This window comes from Triturus cristatus, chromosome 12, assembly GCF_964204655.1.
Source record: "Triturus cristatus chromosome 12, aTriCri1.1, whole genome shotgun sequence".
NCBI lineage: Eukaryota > Metazoa > Chordata > Amphibia > Caudata > Salamandridae > Triturus > Triturus cristatus.
In genome coordinates, this window is record NC_140595.1 from 24,158,877 (window position 1) to 24,166,765 (window position 7,889).

A 7,889-nucleotide genomic window follows, 5' to 3' on the forward strand; every position below is an offset into this window, starting at 1 on the left:
ACCAGATGGTCTGACTTGCTAAATTTTTAAACTCTGTGTATCCTAAGCTGCCCAAAACCAATCAGATACCCTTTGTTAACTGGGAAGGAACAAGACGCCATCCAATGGCAAGAAATCAGAGCCAACATACTAGCATGGACGTTCTAATACACCGATCAAGGAGAAAGCTGAAAAAATATATTTCAGTAATGGCTGCATTATTAACTCCAAGCCCAGTGTTGGTGCTTTACAGTGTTGTGCAGTGCAACATTCTTTCCTAGGTGGAAACAAATTTAACACACTAGCCCTAAGGAAAGGGGCCATAGAAAGGGAAAATTAATTCTCTAAACTGTGGACACAGTTTTTTTGCTTGTGTTCCATTCTTCCTGTCAGTTCGGTATTTCCTCTAGAATGCCTCTTCTGCCCAACAAGGTATCCCATTTAAATGTCCGAGACCTACAATAAAGAAGACATTTGCATTTGTCTTCAGACCATTGGAAACTTCTGACTTAAATCCAATCTACCCTTTATCGGTTTGTAGAAAACTGGCTCTATGTGATATATCAATAATCTGATATACAGTGTAAAGAGGCTAGGGGTTCCCTTACTATTGGAGAGGGGCTTGCTATGCAATCCCAAAGTGCTCTATTAGGGGGGTAGTTTGGTCGAGCAGCCTTAGGCTTAACACAGAGGCGTGTAAGACATATGCAAATACATACAATGATTAATAAATGACAACATGACTTAAGAAGGAGATCCACACAACTTTATGAAAAATACCAAGTATCTTTATATATGTTTAGGCACCAAAATCAATACGATCAGGCAAGTGCCTTTAGGAAATACAGTAGAAACCAGTTGCTGAAGAAAATGCTTAAACACAGTCAAGTATTTACCGGGGCGGTCAATGTAGGACACACAGCGGTAACCTGCATCACTGTCACGATTTAGTATTGCAAGCAATGGGGTGGGGGTGGGTGTGACGGGTGACACGAAGGACGGTCAACCAAAGACCGTTGCGGTTGGTGGTAAAAGCACACAACCTTTTGCAAGTTTTGTGCCAACGGGCACTCGGAGGTCCCACGACCTGAGTGGAACAGGCAGTTCGATTACCTTGCCCAGGGACTCTGGATGCAAGGACGTGTGGAAATGTCCTACGCCAGGTGCAGGTGCGCTAAAGATACGACTCGGTCAGTCCATCAACAAATGGCGGCCTAGCCAACACGGTTTCTGAAACAGTTGACGCCACCAAATAGGAGATGCAAATTCACAGTAGCGGGGTAGTTTCTTACGTCGGCCGCAGGTCTGTGGAGTACCCACTTGTGGGAGTGGAGACTGACTGGTTTGGCGGCCGGGCTGCTTACCATCAAACCTTGGCTGCAGCAAATGTAGTTGAAAGGGACCTCATAGGCTTGAGGTCATTGGGACTGAGGTAGGGGCTCCGAACGTCTGTGAGAACCAACCACCACTCTTGGAGTGCTCTTGCCACTTTGCTGTGGGTCACCCCCTCGCCTGACCCAGCGCCGAGCACTTTGTTGCTGCTTCGGACTTTGCCGGCTAAGTGCAAGGGACTGTTTCCACCAATCCAAGAGAGTTCCTGGTTCTTTGTCAGAGGCAGGCAGGCCTTCCAGGTTTCTGGAATACAGCTGTAGAGCGAGATGTCTTTGGTGCAGGAGTCGGAGACTACAGGTTGGCCAGGCAGGTTGGCGCCGGGTCAGTCACAAGTCGTTGTTTTCTTGCTCTTTGCGTGTCTTCGGTATCCGTTCTTCAGTCTGCATGATCTGCTTCTCTGGTGCCAGAGACTCCCCTAAATACAGAATTTAGGGGCGCTAGGGTAGAGTAGGGTAGTAGCGAATGGGCTACTGACCCGTGGGGTCACTATGCCCCCTACATGACCTTTTCCTGTGGGAAGTGGTCATAACCCTGTCCCAGAATTTGTAGATTTGCCATTACAAAGATGGCTACCTCTGAAAATGCGGGTCCACTCTGTAGTTAGCCAGCCACAAGGGTGGTACCAGCCTCGGGTGGCACTTCTACCTGCCTAGCTAGCTAATTTTCCCACCTGTCCAGTTGCCAAGTAGGCTCCAAACAGGGAGTGGTGGCTTCCTCTCCTATGAGGGGAGCCAGATTAGCATTCCAGAGGCGACAGCTCCTTTGAAGCTCGCCAGCCTAAGAAGACTATTTAGCAAGTCATACAAGTGGGCGGGAGTGTTATACCCTTTTGCTGTACAGGCTTTTGTACCAGACGGCAAGAGCAAAAGGCTCTCTCTCACCCTAGGAGGTCAGAAACTTGTCTCTGGTGGCAGGCTGACAGAATCAAGTCAGCAAGCACACCAGAGGCAGGTAGGATTTCAGGGGGCATATCTACGGTACCCTCTGAGTGCATTTTTTTGATAAATGTAACACTGGAATCAGTGTGCGTTTCTAAAGACAAGATGTTAGGCACCAGACATCCATATTTTCAGTGAAGCCATCATGTAGCTGGGGAACTCGTTTTCTCCAGTGTCCAGTACATGGTTTAAAATGGCTTCACTGGTCACTTGCACTAGCAGCAATAAGGCTGACAAGCACAGGATATCTGGGTGACTTACAAATACCATATGCAGTGGTAGTGGACATGGCACACAGGGATATGTGACATGTGTTTTCACCTTGTCTGCACCAACGAAGTGGCAGTCGTGCATATGCTTGGTGAGGGGTCCCTTAGGGTGGCACAATTTGTGCTGCAGCCCTTAGGGACCCTCTTTAGCATCTCAAACCCTAGGTACCCAAGTAACTTTTACTTGTGACTTACAGAGTGTGCTAAAGGTTTTGCCAATTGTTAATTTTTTCTGGCAAATAACAATGGTACTGGGGACCTAGTTAGCATGAACCCAGTACACTAAAGTCAAAGTTGCATCTAATAGTGGGCAAAAAGTGTGCGTGTGTGTGTGCGGGGGGGGGTACTACAACAAGAACCCAGTTTCCTACATTGGTCATAAGACAAGTAATAACGGATGCTGGATACACAGGTATGCACAGCTCTTCTGCACAATGTGCACTGGGGTTAGTCTCTGCAAGAATCTTTCTGTCACACGAGCATTAACTCAATTCATGAGGTCTTTAAAAATGTCAACGGATGCTGCATTAGCTCAGGCTAAATGTGTAGTCTTTACCAGTATAAATGTTTCTGAATGTTTTCAAATGCAAGCTAGATATATTGCTGAAGTTTCCATTTAATTAGTTTGGCGATCTAAGTTGAGAACATACCCGGTGGGACTGGGCCACCCAGACAAGTTAGAGCTTATATACTAATATTAAGGCTGTAAGCCTCCACTAGGGAGTGTAGAAAACTCGACTGGTTGCCAGGAACAAGTGGAGAAGGCAAACATCTTACTTCACACTGACAAAATAACCACAACACCACAGCTTGAAGATGACCAGAATGAATAAATAAAAGTCTTACCATAAGATCAATGAGAAAGACTGCCCCCTTATGTTTAAACAGTCACATTACAGACATCTGTGAAACTTAGGAGGCAGAGCGGTGCATAAGCCCTCTGTCCATCTCTCTGCCATTTCTTGTTACTGGTTATGAACACCAACAAGGAGTTTCGGGAGACATAAGAAACCTCATCTGTACTGTCTGCACTCTAACTTTATTCTTTTAATATAACGCTTTATGTTGTATAATTTATTTTTTGATTAACAGCTATAGGAAGCTGGCTCTGTATATACTATACCTAAGTGAGGTATAGAGTGCACAGAGTCCAGTGGAACCCCAAAGGTAGGCAGAGGCTAAAGTAGATAATTCCTTACTCTCCATTTGTGGTAGCGTGGGCGAGCAGTAAGCCTTTATCAGAGGGTAGTGTTAAGCATTTATTGTACACACTGAATTAGCAAATGATGTCACACTCAGTGAATTCAGATCAATTTGCTTGTATAAAATGATTTAGTTGTATTTTATTTTCTAGAACCTAGCCAGGCCTGGTACAGCTAAGTATAATAATACTTAGCAAGAATAATACAATTTAGATGCAGTTGGAACGCAGCTGAATGCTATTGGATTGAAGCCATTTGTTTTTAAAGCAGTTTGAATTACTTTTCAAGTTACTTTCTCTACTCAGTGTAATATGCCTAGATAAAACACTGGGACATTTTCTTGAGGAAAGGTAAGTAAATCAGTTTTTGTACATTTGCAGTTTAAGGATTCAAACAAACTACACACTTTTAGAACAATTTTCACAAGCAAGCAGTCAATGCAGTCCTATGGGAGAAAACAATGTTATCGGTTTAATGGTAATTACTTGGCTTTGGGAGTTGGTTTCCTGGGGTTAGAACCAGTGTTTCCCCAGCGTCAAGGATGCACTTTCAAAGCACCCTCAGCTGCACTAGGGCGGCCGGGTGCAAAGTGCTGAGGCCCAATTTTATCCAATGGGGATAGGGGGCCTCCGGGTGGTGGATGCTCACAAGCAGGCCACAAGGTCATGGGAGCAAAGATCCTGGACGTAGCCTCAGGGCAAAAAGGGATCAGATTTAGCACACATGGCGCACCCACAAGGGGCAACAAGGTGCTGTTTTGGCGTCGGGTGCCCTGTTTTCAATGTGGATTCTCCGGTTGCAACAAACACTGCAGGCTCGGGGACAAAGATCTTCAGGAGGCGACCACTAGTTGGAGATGCAAGTTGGGATGTCTTGGGGTGCCGGGACACAGTCGGTTGGGCCACCCAAGTTTGTGGGACATCGGGTGCAGGGGTGTCTTTTGGCATCAGGTTTTTCTTACCAGCTCCCGTCGCGAGGATCCTCCAAAAATGGGCTGCAGGTGTCAGTTGGAGACTTGAGGCCGGTCAGGGATCTCCAGATCCGGATAACCGGGGAGAACTTCTCGTGGTGTTGGCCACTTGAACTCGGGCCTTGGGCGTCAGGTGCAGACTCGCAGATTTGGCCAGAGTCTGTGGGTGAGCAAATCCTGTGCTCATGGGAGACAAAGTCTGGTTTGGGAAGTCAGTGCAGGTCCTCCGGGTTCTTGGGGGCTGCTGCTTCAGGACACACCAGGATTTCGCTGTAGTTGGTCAAGACAAGCCGGTAGGGCTGAGGCAAAGACAGTGGGCGTCCTCCTCCTCTTCGTTTCAGCACAGCTTCTTAGGTCCTTCTTCTCTTCTTCTGGTCCGTTCTTGTCTGATGAGGCATGGTTCGGGTTGCCCCTAAAATACTAAATTTAAGGGGGTAACAGGTAGGTACAGGTTGGGACCAATGGGTCCCTTACTTGGGGTGGGTACACCCCCTATTATGCCACCCTCCAGTGGGAGGGGGTATAAGCCTCACTCTGGTTGGCTGGGTCTCCCATCTTCAAGATGGCGGGGACTGAGGGCTGTGCTTCACCCCGCCCCCCCCCCCCCTTCCTGAGGTGTGAGGTTGGCACAGGTGAGCACACCTTTCCTCTTAACTTGGTGTTCCTGCCGATTCTCACGCCCAAAGTGGGGGTCAGAACCGGTGGGGGCCAGTTGCTGGGAGCAGCAAATGGCTGGGGTAGCTGACAAAGGCAGCAGGCCTTTGAAGCTTCCCCTTTGTGGACCCAGACCATCCTGGGGGAGGAGGCTTGGCACCATGTCCTAGGATATGCTTTGTTTCAGGATCCAGAGAGTGGCAGGCTCTCGACCCAGGGGTACAGAAACATGTCTGGTAGCGGCAGCTGGCGAGCAGCCATTCAGCCACGACACTAGAGTTAAGTCGTTTTTCAGGGGGCATCTCCAAGATGCCCTCTGAGTGAATTTTTCATTAAATCCCACAGTGGCATCAGTGTGGGTTCAACGTGCTGACAAGTTTGAAACCAAACTTCCCAGTTTTCAGTTAAGCCAATGGTGTTGTGGAGTTTGTCAGTACAAACTCCCGTACCATTCACTATCCTACTTAATCACAATAACTAACATATCTACCACTCAAATTACCTTCATATTTTCACTTTGCTCATTCACCATTAATCCTTTATGGGTTCCGGAGTAGCGAGTTACCCGCGGAAAAAGCACTTTGCTGCCTCGTCAGGGGTAGTAAGCACTATATAAATGCAATTACAATTCAATACAATGTAATCTTTATTGCATTACTGCACTTACAATGTCTAAGAATGGACTTAGACACTGTAGGGGTACAGGGCTCATAGACCTGTACCCTCGCCACTGGTATAGTGCACCTAGCTAGAGGGGTGGCTTACCTATGCAAAGGTAGTGGAATGTAGGAATGGCACACAGGGATGAGTATCATGTTGACTGTTCACTTTGTTCTGCACCGCAACACGCAGCCTGCAATGGCAGTGTGATGGTGTAAAGATGCAGGGCCTCAAAGGGTGGCACAATAAGCGCTGCAGCCCTTAGAGGCCTTCTCTGGTCACAGTGCCCTTGGTACCTTTTAGAAGGGACTTGCATGTGGCCAGAGAGTTGCCAATTGGGTATTGCAACAGTACAGTTTAGGGAAAGAACATAGGCCCTGTGTACCTGGTTGGCAGGAAGCCAGGGTACACTCAAAGGGCATCAACATTAGGCAAAAAGTGAGTGGGGGGGGTGTCAACCATGCAAAAAGGGGCACTTTCCTACAACCACATTGCTAGTCTCTAGATTAGTTCTGGTACTAAGTGAATTACAGTAAAACTGCATCTGCTGTAGGTGTTTTCAACTGTTTTAACATTGTTTCTCTTACTTGGCAGCATTCCAAAGAACATGTTCGATTAAATGTTGCTACCTTAGCACATCTATGCAAGACACTAGTTTTAACTCCGCCCAGAACAGTGCCATGGACCACATGAGCTTAATGGAAAGCACAGAATTAGTTAGGATCTTCAAAATGTTGCTAGGATTAAGTGAAAACCTCCAAGCAAATTAGGGCAGAAGCTGCGAGCCAACGAAGTAGCCATGCAACCACAAAACAGGTTCTAGTCCTGGCAGGGCAGCTGAAAAACAGATGAAGATATTACATCACAGTAGGCGGCAGAGAGGAAGAGCACATTTATTAGTTATGTGCATCTTAAGCAGCACCATCCAGGTTATCAAGAGTTGAAAAAGAGCCACCCACAATTTCAGCCTTAGCTACAGTCCTTGCCTAATCAGTTAATTCCTACAATCACCAAGTAACTATCCATGTACCGCATCTGACGATCTACATGATGGTTTCTGGTCTGTTCCTCCAATACATACGCTTACCAGAGCACAATGCACTCACCATACAAAACAAAAATCCACATGTAAAAACGAATTGCAGCTGTGATTTGCAGCCGTACAATCTAACAAGTTCTCACATCATTGTGTGGGGAAGCAGACATACTAACATGTGCTCCTGTTTGCACTACAAATTCCATCTCACAGAACAGACGTCTGATACAGTGAACAGGAAGCACTGAAATTCAGGAATGACACAAATGGTTATGGAAAGATAAGTCGAAACCTAAACAGAATGTCTCAGTATGTTGTACAAAGCAAACAGACAGGCAGAGCAAAAGACAAGGCAAAACCCCCACCTTGCTCCAAAGGTGCAAGTAAGACCCAAGCTTGCTTAACAAGAGATGGAAGTGAAATGTAGGAAATTAATTGGTTCCACCAAAAGCTAGGTTCCTAACACAAATATTGCTGAGCCACGGCAGGATGACATAGAGCTTATTTCCTTTATGAATTTTCCAAAACCTATCTGGATGACTTAGTAAAGCAGTAAAAAGCACACAATTTCAACAATTACCATAAGAGGTCCAGACGTATAGCTACCAAAAATGAGCAGGTTGCGATTATTAAGAGCAGGAAAATAAAAGTACTACTAAGGTGTAAAGAAGCACAGCCAATTATAGTCCTTTGCATAAATATGTAGCAGCTCATTAAGCATCAGCAAACTGAAAATCTATTTTTAACAAAATAATTAGAATAGTTTCACTTTTTATCAGATGCCATGCG

General features: G+C 46.1%; 1 protein-coding gene across 1 annotated transcript in view; it reads right to left on the reverse strand.

The window, feature by feature from the left end:
* The window catches only part of MAU2 (MAU2 sister chromatid cohesion factor), an 88,999-nt gene that overhangs the window by 65,442 nt on the left and 15,668 nt on the right, over window positions 1-7,889 (reverse strand).